Genomic DNA, 23,535 nt, shown 5'->3' with positions numbered 1-23,535 from the left:
TGTTTACTTGGGAGAAGAGAAGTCAAATGTAAGGATGAGGGAGAAGTTATGACATTAATGAGAGGTGGTTGAGGTGGAGAAGAGAAGGGGGCATAAAAGGGGAAGGATGAGGGGAGGAAGGGGATGCTTGGTCTTGCTTTTGGTTTTGGTTTGGCTGTGGTTTTGGAGGAATTGTTTGAGAGAGAGGAGGGGAGTATTATTCATCTTGGACACACTACATTTGGTTGGACTTGGGCTCGGAGGGCTAGGGAACCTGTGGAGGTTTCCTGGGCTAGGAATTACTTCCTAGTTGGCTGGGAGGTAAATCCAGTCGGTAGTCAAGAGGAGCATTCTAGCAGGAGCAACAGCTCAAGGGCATCTCCACCGGGCTATCGGTACAGGTATTCCTCTATGCATAGATTACTCATGTAAGTGATTGAAATGAAATGTTCACTATTTAAATTGTAGGAATTAGATTTTAAATGGTAAATTATCATCGTTTAATTGTCTTGTCAGAAAATAAATTATCGCCCTTTTATTGCATTTAAACTTAGAGAATATAGATCTGGTATAGGACCCTAGGAGGGGACCTCACACGTAGTATCAGAGCCTAGTTTCAAAACTGGACCCAAACCCACTAAACCCAAATTTCCGCTATAAGAGCTTGTAACCCTCATAATTACTTGTAATCCTTATATATATATATAAAATTTAGATTGAATATGACATATAGAGGCCAAGCTATGTACAGTGTTGTGATAGATATTGCGGAGGGAGCTGTTGGACTGGCAATATTGTACCGATGCTAGCTTGTTTCCACCCTCTTCCAAATAATTGGTTTCGTATCAGCTGGAAAGGAAATTGGCATATAGATGCTTGCTTGGGCTGCTTGATGTTCCCCTTGGTGAACATGTTATCACAAATTAATCTGGATTTGTTGCCCTTTCCATCTCCCATTACAGCCTCCCACAGAGAGAAGTCAATAATGGATCGAGATCCAATTGCCATGCTTCTTTATGCCATAGTTGTCTCAATTTGTGCACCTATATGGGAAGAGGTGATATTCCAGGGATTCATGTATAGACCATGCCCTTCACTCTTTTACATGTCTATCCCTAGCTTCAATTCCAAGCTCGATCTTCCTACATACCTCTGCTTCTGCTGGTAATCCATCTTTTCATGCTTTCCTAAGAGCATCAGTAACAAGCTTATATGTATAAGATCTTGGAACAGAGTCCTTAACAACCATTTCTATCAATACCTTACTACCTTCTTCCAACCAGTCCTCCTTCGCATAATGCATGACCAATTGGTGTATAAGAACTGCAAGTGGGAGATATGTTATTCTCCTCCATCTTATTCAACATCTCCACAGCTTTATCTACTTCATTCACAGTGCTATAATATCTGATGAAGGAATTATAAGTAACCTTGTTAGGAGCACAACCATCCTGATGGATCTGTCGGAAGATCTCCAGGGCCCTATCGATTTTGCAATTCTTACAAAGGCCATCAATCAAGCAATTGTAAGTAACAACGTCCGACATAAAACCATCATAACACATCTCTTTAAACAACCGATTTGCTTCCTGTAATCTCTTATTAACCGCCTTTTGAATACTTGTATGCATACTGTGTTTGCAATAACAGGTGATCATAATAGTTTCGGTGAAAACATCCGAAGGGCATCTAGAGCCCGAAATTTTCATATGATAAAATAGAAATCTCGCTTTGCTGAAATTCCCCACCTTACTCTCACTTTCTTCATTCCTTCCTGTTTTTTCACCTCGATCCACATGTCAAGATGTGGATACTCAAATGCAGTGGAAATGGTTTTACCTCAAATTCGCAACGAATTCAATCAAAATAGCCAAAATATGACCACTCAAATGCATGGAACGATGGGTTTGCTATTCAATGCACAAACCTATATCGAACAGGCAAAATGTGAGTAACCCAATGCCTTAGAGAATACAGTTTTAACTTCAGTTTAGGGATCAGTTCAAACAAACCAAGTAATTAATTCGGGAAAGACCGCAATTTAATGATGCATGCTTGAACGCAGTTACAATGTGGTGACAAAGATGCTAATGATATTGTAGGTGATCGAATCTAGTTTGCAATGGAATTGTTTCATTCAATAAAAGAAAGCCAATGCCTCCTTCACTAGACCTTATTCACCCAAGACTTTTATGACAAAGGTCACAGTTTTGTTCTTACAAGACCACTTTCTTTTCTTGCCATTTCATGGAGTAACATCCATAACATTTTCAGTAGGATTTCCCTCACCAAAGTCCATGCCATCTCCTGGCAAGTAAGCTAAACATGCGCAAACCCATCTTGTTTTCCAGCCCATGAATAGAATCTCAATGCTTTACCCACACCCTATTTAACTGACAAAGGATTTCTAAGACCTCAGGATCCTCGTATAGATTGATCTTATTGGGCCTCTTTCCAAAGGCATCTCTCTACAATGGGGAACCTTTGCTAGAATCCTTCTGCGTAATCTCTCTATGAAACTTCTTTGAAGGGTTCTGAGTACTTCATAGACAATAGCATTGCTCAATGTTTTGAGGCCAAGCCCATTGAGACCCACTTCTATATCGTCTGTCTGAATAATAATTTCCACGATTTTGGCAACATTACATGAAAAAAATAATGCATTCTGAAATGCGTCCGTGTGAACATATTTGGGTAACATTTGGAGCTATTGAATTTTCCAATTCTTGGAAAGTGGATATAGAAAATGTATGAAATGCAAAGAGAAGCAGTCGCGTTTCTATGAACAAATTAGGAGGGGATGTGTTTATTAATTTGGATCATGGTAGGAGTGAATGATTCAATTTGAAAGAATACAGAGGCTGGGCGCGTGTTCTAAAAATCAAATGCCAGAACATTGTAACGGTTTACCTCGCCTTCAGACTTTGCTCCTGCTATAATGCATCATTTTCTGCGGAGACATTGTAGAAGCTGGTAAAACCTTCTAACATCATGCTCAATTCCCAACTGATGCTCGAAACTCTATGCCAATGAGATTTAAACTCAGGGTTTTGCAACTTTCCTTCAGGGTTTTGCAGCTTTCCAGCTTTCCTGTAGTAGTAGAAACCCTTTTGAAGGAAGCTGATACCGTCAGTGAAGTTGAACTCCTTCTGGAGAGCATTGGCAAGAAGGAAGATGGTACGCTGCCATCTGGGATTGAGCTTTGTGCAGACAGAGGACTGGTTGCAGTTACCAGGTTGTTTGAAAGGTATGGATTTCCGAGGTCCGATATTTATGATTTGATTCAGAAACATAAACCTTTACTAAAATGCTCCGAGTCTGAACTGGAAAAGACCCTAAAAACCCTCGAGGTTTATGGTCTAAGCAGAGAGACCTTGCCACTCTTTTTGCATTCCTGCCCCTCTGTTTTGAACGTTGACTACTTGAATCAATGGCACCCTCTTTTTTCTAGACTTCAGAAATACCCAAATAGAGAGGATATTATTGGGACGCTCTTAAATTATTGTGCAAAGTTTGGACTGGAACCTATTGGTCCACTAAACTATGAAGAAAATGTGAAATTTCTATTGGATCATAGAATTGGATCCTCTTACATAGGCAAATGCTTGGAGAAGTGTCCCTTGTTATTCTTCTTGAATAAACACACTAATTTAAAAACAAAGGTTAAGGTTTTAATGGATACAATAGTTAAGAATGGGACCATATATCTTGTTTTAAGGAAGTACCTGAATTTCGTCACTTATAGAACACAATCTCAAGAGCATTGGTTTGATAGGAGAGGACATAGATCAACTCTACTCCACATTTCCTGCATTACTGGCTCACAACATCGAAGACAAGTTGAAACCATTGGTTACTGAGTTGGAGAGCTCGGGCTTCACTGGTCATCATCTTGTAAAAACAATTGTGCACGATCCTTATGTATTTTCGATGAAGGTGGGGGGGGAGCTGTCAAGGTGTGTTTCATTGCTGAATAACCTGAAATGTAGAAAACCCTTGCAAGACAAGATTTTGAGAGAGCGCATTATAACAGGAGGTAGATGGGTGAAAGCACACCTTGAATATCTCATTAAACAAGGACTGTCACATAGGGAAGCCTTCAAGTTGTTAGAAAAGGAACCACACATTATTATGTATGAATTGCTTTATAAAAGAGAAGGTTAATTTTCTGATTAGTGACATGTGGTTCCCTATTAGGAACCTAGTAGAAGTCCCTGATTATTTGGGTGTAAATTTTCATAAGCCAGTACTTCCTCGCTACAAGGTGATTGCCAATCTGAGATCCAAAGGTGCTCTTGGTGTGGAAGTTACATTGAAAAAATATGATGAAACTTACATGCAGACAATTTTATAATAAATATGTACCACCCTATCTAGAGTGTGAAAATATTTTTGGAAATTATGTCAAGGAAGAAGAAAAACAAAAAAGGAAGATAGCCTTAAACATATTGTCTTTCAACATATTGGATGGCTGTAATATTCTTTCTTGTTGGTGTTTTTGCTTGATTGATTGTTGTGGTTATAACACTAATTGGTATCGGCACTGACAACATTATAATTCAAGGGCAGTGCCTTAGTTCTTGAGCCTTATCAACTAAAGCCTGATCAGGTTATAAGCTAGCATACACTTTTGATTACCCTGTGTCGATCATTATGAAAGGGACCTTTGTAGTCAAAAGCATATGGCATTCCTTGGAAGCCATGAAACATAGTTTGATATCGAAAAGTGACTTCCTACAGTGAGGGCCTTCTTTCAATGTCCATAGATGGTTGCTATTCAGTTTCAAGATGACAAGATGCTAGCTAATATAACACGGTTCTCACCCAAAAACATTAAAAAAAAATGATGATCAAATATTCAGAGACTTTGTATGACAATTCAGACAAGAGATTGGACGAGACTTGTAATAATGAAGCAAGAGAGCTGACTTGCTACATGCCACATTGATTGGCTTTTCCCTTATAGTGTGAAGATATTTTCAAGAAGGTTGAGATGGGCATGAAGATCATATTAGTTTGCAAACATGAAAAAAATTGTGAGGTAGTTTAAGGTTGGCCTTAGGAAAATAAATCGTTTGAAAGGCGAGGCAGACACGCAATGAGTAGGAATGACGATGACTAGTCATCATAATGTATAATTAATTGAGCAGTTCATGATGTCATGACTATAGAGGAAGGGGTTGTATGCCATGATATATTGAACAACTATATATTATGGTAGAGGGGACCTCAATTAAGAAAGTGCATCCTTTGTCCTTGTCCTTGTCCTCGTTAGATCAAGATAAGAACAGATAGTGCTTTGAGGTGGTAATAATGGATCATCTTATCTTGAGTGAAGAACACAAACATAATTAACATGATGTCTTCTAGTGGAGGTAGCACAAACTCAATTCCTTCTGATCATGTATGAAAGCAAATACATAGACGAAGGTTTGCACAACAGACATCTGGCAGTTTATGGAAGGGGGGCTATCAGATGCCAAGCTAGTGAAAATGTTCTCATCTCTGGCCTTCAAGGCCTCGGGGTTGAAATGGTCAATGATGTGATACTAGCGGGAGCGGAATCAGTGACTTTGCATGACCAATCAAATGTTGAAAGGTAGGACTTGTATGCCAATTTTCTATTTTACTGAACCTGATATTGGCAAAAACGAGGCAGTTGCTTGCTGTAATAAGTTGCAGAAATTAAATGTTGGTGTTGCAGTTTCAGTTTCTGCTAAATCTAAGATATGACAGCAACACCTCTTTTGTTGCCAGGCAATTTCGTTGATGCCTAATTTCCTAGGAAATGATGGAACTTCCAAGTGGTAATGGATTCCATATTCCATGCAATTGCAGGGGACAATGTTCAGAGACATAGGTGTCGAGAAAGCAGTTGAATACAAATGATTTCTATCATAATCATAAACCGTCAATTGCTCTAATCAAATCCAATGTTCGGGGACTATTTGGCAGTATGTTTTGTGACTTTGGGACAAAGCTTAATGTGTTTGATGTGAATGCCATGGAAGCACAGATGGGCATCATTTCTTCTGTTCTAACTACAATCCTACTCTTGTGTCATGTGTGGTTGATGATGAAAGGCTCCATTTCAAGGATGGTGATTTTGTTGATTTCTCTGAAGTTAAAGTTATGAATGAATTCAGTGATGGGAAGCCAAGAAAGGCGGAGACTAGAAGACCATATTCTTTCCACGTCCATGAAGATACCACTAACTTTTGGATGCTATGAGATGGGTGGCATAATCGCTCAGGCAAAGAAATCCAAGCTCTTAAAGTTTCATGCACTGAAGGAAGCACTTGAAGGTCCTAGCGAACTTCTTCTCAATGATTCTCCATGTTTGACTGCCCTCCCCTTGTACACTTGGTTGTTTGAACCACAGATTATTTTGTTCATAAATTTGGGTGTTCCATTTTGCATCTTAGGAAGATGCCAATATGTCATTGATGTGGCAAAGGTTTTAAAATGATAGCTCACTGGTTAAGATGGATGTTAATGTTGTTGACTATAATGTATTCGAATATTTTGCAAGTGGTTTCAGTGGAGTGTTGTATCCCATGGTAGCTATATTTGGTGGAACCGTTGGGCAGGAGGTTGTGAAAGAATGTCTTGGAAACTTTCATCTACTTTTCCAAGTTTTATTTTTGTCTCTCTAATCTATCCCACCCTTTTAATTCTTTGATTCATCTCTCTCGAGTTGATGAAATTGTACATTATATCATTTAGTTTTATATAGGCAGCAGAGCATGCAATTATTGTATGATGGTCTCTCTGCCTAAGAACATTAATTATTTGTATTCTCATTCTATTCCTGTACTTTTGTGCAATTCTTCTATTCTGATTCATTAAATCTGTTTCTATACAACCCCTTCGGCCAAGGTACACACTGCAGCTTTGAATTATCTTCTTTTCTCTTTTTCTTTTTTCCTCACTTAAAATATATATATATCCTAAAGAAATGCACTGGGCACTTACCTTCATTCTAAGAATGGTAACTAGGGTAAACCAGATTAATTTCATGATAATCATGGTAGTCAACAAATGGCTCATGAAAGCATCATGTCACAATGTGAAATTTGAACCTGGGTGAAAAGGATAATAATTGATCCACATCAAAAACATCAAAGCCCATCATGTCACTAGCAGGGATTTGAACCTGGGTAAGAAGGATAATAATTGTTCCACCTAACCACCTGAGATAACCCCAGGTAACTCCTCCTACTACTTACATCTTAATGAGGAATGAATTTTAAAAATGAAATGGGGTTGCCGTTTATTGTGAAACACAAATTTGTATAGTGTAGATATTGCTTCCTAATGTGAAACACAAAATTTGGTATAATTTAGATATTTCAAATTTTTATTTTGGAATTTGAAAATTATGTCTTTGTTTCTGGTTTAAAATTTGAAAACCATGTCTTCATTTCTGGTTTAAAATTTAAAAATCTAAATTATGTGCATCATCTTGGATAGTTGGTTTGGAAGTTAGAGACTTTTATCTATTTTTCCACCTGTTGCATAGTTTCACGAGTTTGTTTATTTTCTTTCCTAGTATGTGCTTATAAAGGCATATTTGCATCTAAAAATGAGTGTTTTGGCCTATAGAATTCAAGGAGTTTATTTATTTTCTTTTGAACATTCTATACTGTTTAACCTTACCTTTCACCATAGAAGCAAGGAAGGAAACTGCTGGATACATATTTTTATGGCTTAGAACAATCTGAGTGTCGATAAAGTTGTCTTTTGTAGATGCATTTGGGTTGATCGTTAATTGGACCAGCCCCTATCATGACTGAAGAACCCACCCCTTGGGTTTGCTTTATTTTCAGTATTTTCTTCAAAGTTTTCACAAATATTCAATTGATGTTTTAGCTCTTAAATGTATGAAGATGGAAGATAGTGGCATTTATTTTTTGAAGTAGATTGTTAATTTTAACATTTTACCAATAATAGATTAGAAAATACCAAAAACAAATCCAACACTTCCTTTGAAGAGTTGAAGGGTTGTAAGAGTGGTCAGAAGTGTATGTGATCAGATTCGACTTGTTGACAAGTTTCTAGGTGGATTTTGAGTGAAGTATTTCAAACCCTGGATCGTCCCTAAATTTTTTTGACATTGTTATAGGGGATGTGTGCCTCCCAACTTTCTGAAGACATCAAACAAGTAGAACAAAATATTATTTGAAGATAGGGTAGAGAAAAATGATCAAATTCTCCATTCCTTCCTGCAAAGGGAGGCATATTTTCCAATACCCAGAACAGAGCCCAGGGCATCAGTGATGACGCAATCTCTTTCCTTATTGTGCGACCCACAAACAAAGATTTATAGAAAAAAAGGGGGAAAGCAATCTGTACAAATGTCTACCATTATGCACTGGAAGACTATGCAAGCATCTATTCTATTCCTATTCAATTTGAGAAATGTGTGAATTTACCACATCGATCTATAAGACCTTTTAGAATCAAAGAGAAAAATTGGACCAATTTCCTATTGTCTTGTACTACCACCCCACTTGCATAAAACTCATGATGTTTTTATGTATCTATCCTATAACATTATGTTTCTGATGAATCCCACAAACTCGATTGGAGGGAATTATAGGTCTCAGACGTGGGAACCATAATGGTTAAACCATTATGCATATTATACCATAGGGTTCGATAGCTCAGGCATCGCTTGGTGGACCAAGTTAAGATACAATGGGACAAGTATAACCCAAGATCTGCTACCTAGGAGGACGCAAAGACTATATGTCGCAATTGCCCCTCACTTTTGACCATTAATGATGTCCATCTTGACTTAGACAGCTACCTATGTTAAGGTTCTATTTTGTAGTTCCATGTTATTTATTTATGAACATTATGTAATATTGATGCATTTGGTTGGACACGTGAAACTACTTATATAAATCAATTGATGGATTTGGTATTGATGATGGAAATGGTTGATGTATGGCCTAAATGTATGACTCACTTAGTGATGAATTATCTAGTGTGTGACTTATCAGAATTATTTTGTTTCATATATGGCTCAAGTGGATATGATTTGTTTAAATGAATGACTTAGTGAATTTATGATTTATTTCCAGTATGAACTGCAAGATTGACACGTGGATACTAGACTTAATAACATGATGATTAAAGATCACTTATATATCTTGTTGTTATATAAATGCATGAATGAGAGCTAACCCGCAGGTTGGAAAGAACTATATGATAGCCGAGATCTACTCTTCCATTGAAGGAAGGTCGAGACATCTCATGGGGAAAGGTGGCAAGACGACTTGACTGGATTATTTGATGACAAGTCCAACCAGCACTATAGTGTGGTCCATATTAGGGCGTTGACCCTAGTTGTGAGGAGGGGTGGAGGTATTTCCCACTGTGTAACCTCCAAACCTGGAATCGTGGGAGGGCAGTGGTGGACACGCTCCCCTAAACGTGTGATGACGATTGCCAGTTGCTGTTGGGGAAGTTAGGTCGATATAGTCGATGCTTTTGCCATGTTGGTTTTATCAGTGGTTAGATTGGTATAGCTGATGCCACCGTATATAGCAGCAGAGGATGGATAGGGTGGGAACAGAAGTAGGTCAGGAGGGATAGGAGGATATAGATCAGTTGGAGACTCTTGATGGGAAGGAATGTCATTGTCTGACTTATCAAATTTTACTACTATAACTCTCTCTCCATTTGTTATGCCTTATTGCCAAACTGCTTCGAACTCTTGTATCTTTTACACTCTAACTTCGGGACGAAGTTTTCTGAAGGAGGAGTGTATGTAATGCCCTATTTAATCTTATCCTGCAAATTTTACTAAGTGTTTAAATTTCCTTAAAATATGGACTTATAATTATCAAGAAATATTGGTACATACCTACATTGGTGAAACTGTAAATTTGGTACTGATATAAATTTTGTTATTTACCTCCCCAAATTTTTAAATTTTGAGAAGACATAGTCCTCTCCAATTCATTACCAAATTATATATATATTCATACCTCATTCCCAAAATGTCCTCTCAGATTTACTTGGGAGAAGACATGGTCCTCTCCAATTAATTACCAATTTATATATTCATCTCTCATCCCCAAAATGTCCTCTCACATTTACTTGGGAGAAGACATGGTCCTCTCCAATTAATTATCCAATTTTATATTCATATCACATTCCCAAATGTCCTCTCAAATTTACTTGGGAGAAGACATGGTCCTCTCCAATTAATTACCAATTTATATATTCATCTCTCATCCCCAAAATGTCCTCTCACATTTACTTGGGAGAAGACATGGTCCTCTCTAATTAATTACCTAATTTTATATTCATATCACATTCCAAAATGTCCGAGAAGAGAAGTCAAATGTAAGGATGAAGGAGAAGTTATGACATTAATGAGAGCTGGTTGAGGTGGAGAAGAGAAGGGGGCATAAAAGTGGAAGGATGAGGGGAGGAAGAGAATTTTTGGTCTTGCTTTTGGTTTTGGTTTGGCTGTGGTTTTGGAGGAATTGCTTGAGAGAGAGGAGGGAGTATTATTCATCTTGGACACACTACATCTGGTTGGATGTGGGCTCGGAGGGCTAGAGAACCTGTGGAGGTTTCCTGGGCTAGGAATTACTTCCTAGTTGGTTGGGAGGTAAATCTAGTTGGTAGTCAAGAGGAGCATTCCAGCAGGAGCAGCAGCTCAAGGGCATCTCCACCGGGCTATCGGTACAGGTATTCCTCTATGCATAGATTACTCATGTAAGTGATTGAAATGAAATGTTCACTATTTAAATTGTAGGAATTAGATTTTAAATGGTAAATTATCATCGTTTAAATGTCTTGTCAGAAAATAAATTATTGCCCTTTTATTGCATTTAAAATTAGAGAATATAGATCTGGTAGAGGACCCTAGGAGGGGACCTCACAGTGGACACATCAGATATTGCAGAACAACTCACACTAATAGAGCTAAACCCAGACTGCATGGAACATACCACAAATGATCGGATCATGGACATGCAGAGTAAGAACACTCGTTAGTAGAATATCCAATTGTGTCGGGTTGACAAAGTTGGTCAACTCTTGCACCAAGGAAAGTGGCTCACTAAGGACTGAGTTCAACAGAAGTTTCCTCATCTCATAGAGGCACTCAACATAATGGGAACCATTTCTTCCTATAGTGGGAGGACTAATCCAGGTGAATATTGATGGCCACTCGCATATTCCCCTTGGACCCCCACCATTGTTTCTTTCAATTTCCTTAATTGTATCACAATTTACTATTTTTGGTAGTTTTCGTGTCTCAAACTTCTGAAGTCAGTTTGAGGCCCTAAATGACATCTTTTTTTTTGGAAAACGAGCAAACCCATAGCCCATAGTAAGGGTTTGTAGAAGAAAGTTGTAGTCATTGGATAGATGTTTCTTACAAGGTATCATACACGTCAAACATAGATCGTATGTCAAAGTTACGACCCTGGGAAGTTGATGTACCAATTTACCCCAACAGGGCCCACAAACGTTTGGCGTTTCATCTCCTAGGGTTAGGTTTTTGGATGTTTAGCGTTTTCCATTGTTTCTAAATAATAAATAGGAATTCAAGCCTCATTGTAATATAGTTCAGAAGACATGTAGCCGCCACATCTCTTCTTAGAGATAAACTATCATTGCCTAAGCTAGTTTATTTCCTTTCTACATGTAAACAATTTTCAATACTTTGGTATTAAGGAAGTGAAGTTTTGTATCATTGTATCTCCATATTTATATTTATATCTATATTTAAAGTTTTTTTTAACTCTATAAGCCAACATGATGTGTGTAAGGGCAGTGCACTGGGCAAGTATGCCAAGACCACCTTTTTGACTCGTGATACGCAGACCAAGGGATTTTTGGACCTAATTTACTAAGATGTGTGTAGGCCCGTGTTAGTAGTATCCTTAAGTGGATAACACTATATGAACCTTTATAGATGAATTCTCCAAGAAGACATGGATATACTTCTTGAAAAAGGAGGATGATGTATTCTATCAATTCAAGGAGTTCAATGTTGATATTTGTAGCTTGGGAGGTACTCCAAATACTACGATTCAGGGTTGTGGAGAAATTGGCACCACAAAAAGGGCGTTGTGGTCTAAGAACTCAACATGTGGGCTTCACACCCACGCTTGTCAGTGTGAAACCAAAGATTATTTTCTTGATTTGATCCTCATAGATTGCAGGGTGCCCTTAATGGAACAAGGGGCCACAAAGAAACCCAAGAGAGGCTTTGCCAAATGGGAGAAAATATTTTTCTTATTTATATGTTGGAACAACTAGTTAAAGTGTTCAAGTTGGCTTGGTTACAAGGTGTCTTTTTGAAGGGTTGGACATACACCAAGAGGAGCATATAAATTAAAGGTTGGAGACCTCATTTGGTACATCCAAAGTGCAAGAAATCAATGATAATAGCTCTATATTAGCTGCAGATTTAAGGCCCAACGAAGGAGAGAAAGAAGGTTTGTTTTTGGTTAATTTCTCATGACTATTTGGGCTGCATTAGAAGTAGAAGAAATGAGTGAAGAAGAGTATTTCTATGCTAAATTCTATGGTAGATTATCCTTGTGAACAAACCAAGAAGTTCATTAGGAGTCTGAGCTCCTGTAGGTGCCTTTTTAGGGTCGAAAAGGTGCAATAGTGGGGTGGAAGGTGTCCTAATGACTAACGAAGGAAGGATCTTTTAGAAGAAAGGGTAGTTGTAGTCCTTTGGAGCATTAGAGACTGAGTTGGAAGGGCTATAGCAGTGGGTAAAACATTCCCTTACCAGAGGTCTGAAATCTTTGATAAGGACACAAAGTAGAGTTGCAAGAGGTGCAGATAAACATGGTATATTAGTTTCCTTTTGTTGACGTTTTTATAGTGGATAGATAATCCAAATTTGGTACAATTGTTGGAGGACATCTTATGGCTATTAGGAGGATAACAAGTAGGTGTTCTGTTGAGTCCTAAGTGTAGACTGAGGAGGACTTTATATTTTCTAGGAGAGGTAGTGATTTGGAGGCCTAGTGGTTGATCCCTTGAAGGAAGAAGTGGCAACCTAAGTGGGCTAGTGAATCATCCCTAAGTTAGGAGTTGGAGAAGTACATTTGATAGTCATAGTGGGCAAACACCTCAAGATACTATGTCACATAATTGTGAGAAGAATGTGCAAGCCAAGCAAGAGGAGCGGGGTAAGGAGAAGAGTGTTCCTCTCTTAGGCTTAGACTTCTAACACATGGAGGAGACAAAGTGGGTAAAGTAGACATTGAGAGATGCTCAAGAGTATGTGGGGACTCCTAGATGTTTAGTCAAACAAAGAAGGGCACCATAAAAATATTCAGGCTATATGGCATTGGTGAGTGAGCCAATTGCAGCCAATCGTTTCAACTTCTAGGAAGTAGTTGAGCATCAGTTGTGGATGGATGCTATGGTGGAAGAATATTTTTCCATAATGAAGAAAAATGTTTGGGAGGTTGTGCCACAAACAGCTAGCAAATTCGTGGTTGGATTTAGATGGGTTAAGATTAAGCACATTGTATATTGTCCTGTGGATGAGTTCAAGGCTCGATTTGTGGTTAAGGGGTTTTCATAGAATGAATGGATTGGGTGCGATTATACCTTCGCCCCAACTGCCAAATACTCATCCATCAAGGTAATAATTTCTGTTACAACACAATTGGGTTGGAGGATTCATCAGATGGATGTAAAGACAACCTTCCTTTCGTGGTTGGCTTTAGATGGATCTACAAGATTAAGCACATTGTAGATTGTAGTGTGGATAAGTTCAAGGCTTGATTTGTGGTTAAGGGGTTTTCATAAAAAGAATGGATTGACTACAATTAGACCTTCACCCCAACTGCCAAATACTCCTCCAGTGGGGCAATAATTTTTGTTACAACACAAATGGGTTGGAGGATTCACCAAATGGATGTAAAGACAACCTTCCTTAATGGTGTGATTGTAGAAGAAATTTATATTAAGCAATGAGAGGGGTTTGAAGTGCATGGGAGGGATTCCCATGTGTGTATATTGAAGGGAGGGTTTTATGGACTCAAGCACACTCCTAGGGTATGGTATGCTAGGATTGATAACTACTTGCAGGTCATGGGCTTCACCAAGAGTAAGGCATATCCAAACCTGTATTAAATTTAGGTCAAGTGTGAGCCTCTCATTTTGGTGCTATATGTGGATGACTTATTTCTCATAATTTGCGATATGCTCATAGTGGAATGTAAGAGGACTTGGCAATAGAGTTAAACAAGAAGGATTTAGGGTTGATGCATTATTTTTTGGGCTTGGAGATGTGGTAGAAGGATGGAGAGATATTCCTTAGGTAGCAGAAGTATGCAGTTGAGATCCTGAAATGATTTAGGATGATGGATTGCAGACCCATGTCTACACCGTTAGTGACCAATTGGAAGAAGATTGATGCTTTCAGATAAGAGGTACTGTACCCTACATTATATATATAGTTGATCGGATCTCTCATGTACTTTGTCAATACGATGCACAGACCATAGGGTGAGAGGGAGAAAGAGGGGCAAGGGAGGTGGGGTGAGAGGAGGGAGACAGGGAATGGTTGGGGGGAGGGAGGTGAAGGGTGGGGAGGTGGGGTGAGATGGAAGAGGGAGGGGAAGTGGGTGGAGAGGGAGGGGGTATGGCGGAGTAGAGGGAGGGAGAGAGGAAGTGATTGAGGGAGGGGAAGTGGGTGGAGAGGGAGGGGGTATGGCGGAGTAGAGGGAGGGAGAGAGGAAGTGATTGAGGGAGGGGGGTATGGCAGAGTAGAGGGAGGGAGAGAGGAAGTGGTTGGGGGAGAGAGGTGAATTATAGGGTGGTGTGAGATGGAAAAGGGAGAGGTGGTTGTTGGAGAGGGAGGAGGATGGGGGTGCTGGAAGGTAGGTGGCGTGAGAGGGAGGAGCGTGGGGCAAGGGAGAGGTTGGGGAGAGAGGTGGATGAGAGGGAGAGGGAGGGGTAAGGGAGGTGGGGTGAGAGGGAGAGGGTGTTGGAGGGAGGAGGGGAGGTGGGGTAGGGTGAGAAGGAGAGGTTGGGGAGAGAGGTGGATGAGAGGGAGAGGGAGGGGCAAGGGGTGGGGTGAGAGGGAGTGGCTAGGGGGGAGGGAGGTGAATTGGTGGGAGAGGAAGGGAGGAGCATAGGGGAGGAGGGTGAGGAGAGGTGGGGGAGAGGGAGGGGAGGGGAGGTGGGGGCGAGGGGAGGGGAGGGGAGGTGGGGTGAGAGGGAAAGGGAGGGGAAGGGAGGGGAGGTGGGGGATGTGAGGGAGAGGGAGGAGGAGGGAGGTGGGGGCGAGGGGAGGGGAGGTGGGGTGAGAGGGATAGGGAGGAGTAGGGAGGGGGGGGGATGGAGGAGTAGGATGGGGAGGTGGGGTGAGATGGAAGAGGGAGGTGGGGTGAGGGGGAGAGGGAGACGAAGGAGCAGGGAGGGGACATGGGGTGAGAGGGAGTGGGGTGGAGGTGGAGTGCGGTGTTGGAGGGAGGAATAGGGGGAGGAGGTAGCGGGGTGAGAAGGAGGGGCAATGGGAGGAGGAGGTTGGATGATAGGGAGAGGTTGGGGAGAGAGGTGGGTGAGAGGGAGAAAGAGGGGTAAGGGAGGTGGGGTGAGAGGAGGGAGAAAGAGGGGTAAGGGAGGTGGGGTGAGAGGAGGGAGAGAGGGAATGGTTGGGGGGGAGGGAGGTGAAGGGTGGGGTGAGATGGAAGAGGGAGGGGAGGTGGGTGGAGAGGGAGGAGGAGGGGGGAGGTGGAGGTAGGGGTAAGTGGATGGTAAGTGGGGTGAGAGGGAGAAGGAGGCGAGGTGGGAGGGTAAGAGGGATGTGGTGAGGGGTAGGCGAGAGGTGGAGTGGGGGTTTGGAGGGAGAGGAAGGGAGGAGCATAGGGGAGGAGGGGGGGTGAGAGGGAGGTGGCAGGGAGGTAGGGGAGAGGAGGGGAGGGGAGGGGAGGTGGAGTGAGAGGGAGAGGGAGAGGGAGAGGGAGTGGGGTGGAGTGAGGTGTTGGAGGGAGGAATAGGGGGAGGAGGTGGCGGGGTGAGAAGGAGGGGCAATGGGAGGAGGAGGTGGGGTGATAGGGAGAGGTTTGGGAGAGAGGTGGGTGAGAGGGAGAGAGAGGGGCAAGGGAGGTGGTTGGAAAGGGAAAGGGAGCTAGAGAGAGGAGGGAAGGTGGGGTGGGTGAGAGGGAGAGAGAGGGGCAAGGGAGGTGGTTGGAAAGGGAAAGGGAGCTAGAGAGAGGAGGGAAGGTGTGGTGGGTGAGAGGGAGAGAGGGAATGGTTGGGGGGGAGGGAGGTGAAAGGTGCGGAGGTGGGGTGAGATGGAAGAGGGAGGGGAGGTGGGTGGAAAGGGAGAAGGAGGGGGGAGGTGGAGGGAGGGGTAGGTGGAGGGTAAGTGGGGTGAGAGGGAGGGGGAGGTGAGGTGGGAGGGAGATGGAGAGGCAAGGGGGCAGGGCAGGAGGGGTGGGATGAGGGGTAGGTGAGAGGTGTAGTGGGGGGTTGGAGGGAGATGAAGGGAGGAGCATAGGGGAGGAGGGGGGTGAGAGGGAGAGGGAGGAGCAAGGAGGTGGGGGTGGAGGGAGGGGATGGGAGGTGATAGGGAGAGGGAGTGGGGTGAAGACGAAGGAGGAAGGGGGAGGGGAAGTGAGGTGAGACAGAGGGAGGAGAATGGGGGGTAGGAGGTAGGGAGGAGGTCGATGGAGGGGCAAGGGGGGAGGGGAGGTCAAATGGGGTGAGTGGTAGGTAGGAGGTCGAGTGGCGGGTTGGGGGGAGAGGTAGGGAGGAGCATGGGGGAGGGGGAGAGAGACGCGTAGGGGAGGGGGGTAGGGTGAGAGGGAGAGGAGGTGGATGGAGGGGTTGGGGGGAGAGAGAGTGGAGGTGGGGTGAAAGGGAGAGGAGGTGGATGCAGGGGTTGGGGGTAGAGGGAGGGAGGTGGGGTGAGAGGCAGAGGAGGTGGATGGAGGGGTCGAGGTGATGGAAATGAGAAATTGGGGATGAATCCAAAATCCATTTTCCTTAATAAATCAATCTTGAGGCCTGTGGGTTATAGCCCACAAAGCCTATCGGAAGCATTCCTTTAGGCTTTAAGCCTTTAAATCACGGACCACAACACTTATTGGAGCCCTCTTTACACTATTGGGAGAAATTAGATATGCTTTTAAGTGTTTAAAACCCCGACCATTTAACTACAGGAGATATATGGGAACAAGAGATTTACAAAGGAAAACCCTTGTCGGAACTCATAACCCGGAACTCAAATCCATTTCACCTGCGACTATAAATATCGTCGGGTATGGTCCTTCAATACTTCTAACAATGCTCTGATCTTTGAAACCTCCGATCGCCGATCGACGTATCGCAATATTGCTTAATCGGTCATCGGAGTATCGGCCCATCGCAATCGATACCATTATGCGCTATTGCTTGACCCTTAACTACCCCGATATGCGATCAAAGACTAGATCACGACTGTCAATCTTGAAGCTGATACGACGGTCGCCGCTTAATCAGTTATCGCAATCGCAATGTTCGATGGTTGGACTTCGATAACACCCTAAGGCCTCCGCCGATGCGATAAAGGATCTGGACCGTTGATCATTCAGATCCAACAGTTCCTGAGTATTCTTGCATGTATCCTTTCTAACTAATGTCCCTCGCATTCATCTGCCAATTGATGGTTTTCTGTGTTTAAACACAGTTCTCTACCAGATCTGCCATAACACACAACATGCATATATATAACAGTAATTTGATATCATAGGGTCACCATCGATCCTACAGGAATCGATGGTTGACCAACACACTCACAGTTGAGAATTGAACCCACGACACACACACACACACACACACACACATATATATATATAACAGAGTTGAAAAGAGACATAATACGCAAACACTGAGAAAATCCACATAACACATTTCTATTCAACATAACAAGGTTACAGCTAAGGCATTTCAGCCTTAGAACAGAGTCTCCCTTCACTACATTGGGAATACTCTCGGCATTCACAATTCTATCAATCCCTCTATCTATTCCTCTATCTTTCCCTCTCTTCTGAACACGTAGGTTCAACACACACATATATATAAGGAAGCATTGTTGGATCAGATCATGGGAGGATCTGATCAATCCTCTAGTAAAAGCCCTTAAAGCTCTCATATGCATGCATGCATAACACATGGCAGATTACATTTAGATCAAGTCTTCGAGACTTATCCATTCCATCTTTAAATATGTTTTAAAGCAGATTTTTCCCTGTTTTTCTCCCCTGGTCCACGTCTTCCTCTTCGCTCCGCTTTGGATTCCTCCCTTTGACTAAGGGTGTTGGATGCTCCTACATCAGACTCCCGAGGCACAAAAATTTATGACCTCCTAGTCATATGCTTCTCCTTGTCCTTAACAATTCTACCCACTGCATTTCTTTAGTGGAACTGCCTTCATGATCTTCTGTGAGCTGCAACCAAACCTCTACAGTAACAGTCTCCTTCTTCTACATGATACCTAACCAAGCTCTCCTCACTCAGCCTTTTGGCATCCTTTAGGTTCTCTCCTCTGGAACCATATGAGCACACCTTGCTCTAGGTTTGCTGCAATCTTCTCACCTTCGGCTGTCGTTCTCTGTGCGACAGTAAGACCATAACTCTCTAGATTTAAACAACTGTACCTCCTGCTCCTTCTTCTTTCTTTCTGGAATCCTTTCCCTTCTCTTGCACGCAGAATCTTCGTCTTCTCTGATACCACTTGATGGAAATGAGAAATTGGGGGTGAATCCAAAATCCCTTTTCCTTAATAAATCAATCTTGAGGCCTATGGGTTATGGCCCACAAAGCCTATTGGAAGCATTCCTTTTGATCCGGATTTAAACAGGAACGCAATAGATTACAGAGATAACCATAAATACAGAGATGCGATAACCATAAATACAGAGATGCAGCGGCAATAATACTTCATTTCATTACTGTAAAATACTGAATATGCTTACAAACAGAAATGGAAAGAAGCCAGCTAGGGCAATGGTAGCTTATCTCTGAGAAGAGATGTGGCGGCTACATGCCTCTGAACTGTTCCGAACTGTATTACAATGAGGCTCGAAGGCCTATTTATTGTTGAGAAACAATGGAAAACCCTTCACATCCCGAAACCTAACCCTAGAAGATGAAACGCCAAATTGTGGGCCCCGTTTGGGTAAATTGGTACATCAATTTCCCGGGGTCGTAACTTTGGCATACGATCTCCGTTTGACGCATACGATAGCTCGTTAGAAAGATCTATCCGAGTACTACCACTTTGGGAGGCAACATGGGTCCATGGACCCATGTTGCCCCAGAATCCCAAAAAAACGTCGTTTAGGGCCTCAAAACGGCTCCGGAAGTTCAGGACCCGAAAAACTGCTAAAAATAGTAAACTGTGCTACAATTTAGGAAACTGAAAGAGCTGAAAGAGACAGTTGTGGGGGTCCAAATGGGTTGGTGGGTGGCCACCAACATCCACCTGGATCACCTTTAGGCTTTAAGCCTTTAAATCATGGACCACAACACTTATCGGAGCCCTCTTTACACTATCGAGAGCAATTATATATGCTTTTAAGTCTTTAAAACCTCGACCATTTAACTATCAGAGATATACAGGAACAAGAGATTTCCAAAGGAAAACCTTTATCGGAACTCATAACTCGGAACTCAAATCCATTTTACCTATGACTATAAATATCGTTGGGTCCGGTCCTTCAATACTTCTAATAGTGCTCCGATCTTTGAAACCTCTGATCTTTGATCAACGATCGCTCCAATCGCTGATCGAGCCATATCGCTTAATCAACCGTCAGAGTATCAGCCCATCACAATCACATACCATTATCCGCCATTGCTTAGCCCTTAACTACCTCGATATGCGATCAACAACTAGATTGCGACCTTCAATCTTGAAGCTGATTCGACGGTCGCTGCTTAATTGGCTATCGCAATCGCAATGTTTGATGGTTGGACTTTGATAACACCCTAAGGCCTTCGCTGATGCGATAAAGGATCTTGACCGTTGATCATTCAGATCCAACGATTCCTGAGTATTCTTGCCTGTATCCTTTCTAACTAATCTCCCTTGCATTCATCGACCAGTTGATGGATTTATGTGTTTAAACATAGTTCTCTGCCAGATCTGCCATAACACACGACATGCATATAACAGTAATTTGATATCATAGGGTCGCCATTGATCCTACAGGAATCGACGGTTGACCAACACACTCACAGTTGAGAATTGAACCCGCGTCACACACACACACACACACACACATATATATAACAGAGTTGAAAAGAGACATAATACGCAGACACAGAGAAAATCCACAGAACACATATCTATTCAACATAACACGGTTACAGCTAAGGCATTTCAGCCTTAGAATAGAGTCTCCCTTCACTACATTGGGAATACTCTCGGCATTCACAATTCTATCAATCCCTCTATCTACTTCTATGTCTCTCCCTCTCTTCTAAACACGCAGGTTCAACACACACACACACACACATATATAAGGAAGCATTGTTGGATCGGATCACGGGAGGATCCGATAAATCCTCTAGTAAAAGCCCTTAAAGCTCTCATACGCATGCATGCATAACACATGGCAGATTACATTTAGATCAAGTCTTCGAGACTTATCCATTCCATCTTTCAATATGTTTTAAAGCGTATTTTTCCCTGTTTTTCTCCCCTAGTCCACGTCTTCCTCTTCGCTCTGCTTTGGATTCCTCCTTTAAACTAAGGGTTCTAGATGCTCCTGCATCACGGGGGGAGAGGGAGAGGGAGAGCGAGAAGGAAGGAGTTGGGGGAGGGGTTTGGTTTGGGGTGAGAGGGAGAGGAGGGGCTAGGAAGAGGTGGAGGGAGAACTAGCCAATCATTGTGAATGAGGAAGCGATCCAAATGAGTCATTGTGTGCTCAGAACTGCTTCGATGATTAGACTAGGTATATTCCCTATTTTGGCTTAACATCCAAAAGATCTAATTCACCAAGAAGGTCTTCTAACCTTTCCCAAAATTGGTCTTTGACTAAACTTACCCCACATTTTTGTACAAAATATAAAACAGTGTTAAAATTTCCACCCATAATGTTATCAATGTGCCATTGTTCTTCCTTTAGCCTGATTTTGGAATCCCAAAATTCTACCTTCTCAATATATAGCATCGAAGCATAAATGTTAACAAAAGAGAGTATTTCTTTTTTGTTCTTGTCTTCTAGCCTAACCACCACCCAAAATCTGCATAAACCACCAGAAGCTCCACAAGATCTCTGCGCTACACTAGCTCTTGAATGGTGGATTCACTTCCCCATTTTATTCTCTTCTTGGCACTTCTTGTCTTCATCTTTCCTACTCCCTCCATTGATCCTTGAGGTTCAGGAAACACATTTTCTAGCCCTTTCTCCCACCTTTCAAGACTTGATGGGGTGGATGTGCTTTGATGGAGTTGTGATTGGTCTCCTTCATGGATCTCTCCCTCTTCTTTTTCGACCATGTTTTCCTCTCCTTCAATCAAATTTTATTCATGTCTGGGAGTTTCTATATCAGCATTTGGCTCCTCCTTGTTTGATATCGTCCTGAGATAGAGTTCGAAATGGATTGGCCTAAGAAGAGGCACCATGTTGAGCTAAATATTTAGAGTTCATGATCCCGTCTTTCCCTCGATTTGCCCCCCATTTTTGGGTGTGCCATTGAATTTCTTGTGTAGAGGTAATTCCTTCCTTAATTCCAGCCTGATATTTTTTACAATCACAGGTAAAGTGCTCATATTCATGGCAACTCTAACACTTAAACAAAAGTTTATCATAGTCAAGAGGTAGGATATGTTTCCATTCTCCTTGGATCAGAACAATCTCAAAGGGGAGAACCTTTTCAAGGTCAACTTCTATGCACATTTTGGCACATGCAAATTGTTGCCCTTTCGGTTTCGTGTGATCTAGAAACCTTCCTACACCATTTCCAATGGCCTTCAAGCATTCATCGCTCCAACAGGCCAACAAGGGAAAGTGAGGAAGCTTGACCTAAATAGGCATGACGGTAAGAATATCCTCGTTCAGATTGAAGTCAAGGGATCAGGTGTTCAGATACACTCCCCTTGATCCAAAAAAATATGGCCCATTTCAAAATGTAATATCTTTGTCCTCCTTACACTCAAAGAGAAAGACAAAAAAACCATTATCCACTACAAATACACATAGGTTTCCTTTCATCATGGATTTCTAGGCTTTCTCAACCCACTGTTCAATGGACTTGGGCGAGGGCCACATTCCCATGAATTTCCTAAGCAAGGCTCTGTCAGAGAATGTTAAAGAGGTCTTTCAAAAGCCCGGAGGGAGAGTGACCAGCGGAATATTCTTAGCCTTTTTAACAAATTTCTTTCGATGCTCCTTTGGCCTAAGATTGGTTTTAAGCATCAAAATCAAAGCATGAAAGGAAACCTCCTCCTCGTCAGGGGGAGGGGCCCCTCTCGAGCCTGAAGCAATTGAGAATTAGCAAGGAAGACTCCAACATAACAAAAGGATAGGTGTTGTGATGCATTGATTGCAAAATGAGGTACAACTAAATATTAATAAACTTGTCAATTTGGTTGTACCACATAATTTCAAAGTAAATAAAATCATATGTTGGATTAAATTTACTACCTAAACTAAAGATAGCATGGAAAATGTTTAGTAAGCTAACAATTTTAATATATTAATGGATGTACCCATTCCTTGATTGATGTAATATCACATTGTCTAATTTTTATATTTTATATTTCTCCATTTTGTAATCTAGTTAACCTTTTTAAAGTAAAACCAAATAAAATACATTAAAGAGCATCATTGAATGTTGTCCAATGCCTAACTAGAATTCTATGTAAATATTATTTAGTGATATTGAAAAGGTATGATAAGAATTCTTATTGTTAGTCATGATTTAGCATATGATTTGGGAAAATTAAAATTTAACGTTAAACATATGACTAGAATTTTAATTACATGTTAAAAATAAAACTAGAAGTTATATAATCTTAATGAAACACTCATGGTATGATCTATTTAATGTATTGTGAGTAATTAATCCATAATCATTGCATTGTTAGTAAAGAATTTATGTTGTACTAAAATATTGAATAATCTTGCATAAAGTGTTCTTAAAATATTCTTATTAATTTATAATGCCAATTATGTATTATAAAGATAGAGCATGCATTTAAAAAATCTTCCTTATGACTATCTATGAATCACTAAGGAATTTTAGTTTCCTTATACCTTTGGTAATATCGATCTCCAAACCTTTCCATAATGCCAAAAATTTAGCATGATTATTTGTTGTTGCACCTAAACCCTGAGAAAATTTGAGCAGTGATTGTTCCTTGGGGCCAAAGATCACCCCTCCCACTCTTGCCATCCCTTAGTAAAAATACACTATTAATAGCATCATTTTCTCTTATTTTTGAACATTTTGTCTTGGAATATGAGAGGTTCAAGACTTACACACAAGCAAAGATATTAACCCTACATTTATGGAGGAGGCATAAATGCTTTTATTGCGAAATTATGGACAACC

General features: G+C 41.4%; 2 pseudogenes; one reads left to right on the top strand and one right to left on the bottom strand.

Moving 5' to 3' along the window:
• Positions 1–1,156: 1,156 nt before the first annotated feature.
• On the bottom strand, positions 1,157–2,680 carry LOC149179539 (pentatricopeptide repeat-containing protein At1g77405 pseudogene; annotated as a pseudogene).
• Positions 2,681–3,008: 328 nt separating this feature from the next.
• The window catches only part of LOC149179538 (transcription termination factor MTERF15, mitochondrial-like), a 29,240-nt pseudogene continuing 8,713 nt past the window's right edge, over positions 3,009–23,535 (top strand).

Source organism: Pinus tabuliformis, chromosome 3_2, assembly GCF_031772625.1.
Source record: "Pinus tabuliformis cultivar Carrire ecotype Pingquan chromosome 3_2, CPIR1, whole genome shotgun sequence".
Classification (NCBI taxonomy): Eukaryota; Viridiplantae; Streptophyta; class Pinopsida; order Pinales; family Pinaceae; genus Pinus; species Pinus tabuliformis.
This window is presented reverse-complemented; position numbering and strand designations above follow the sequence as displayed.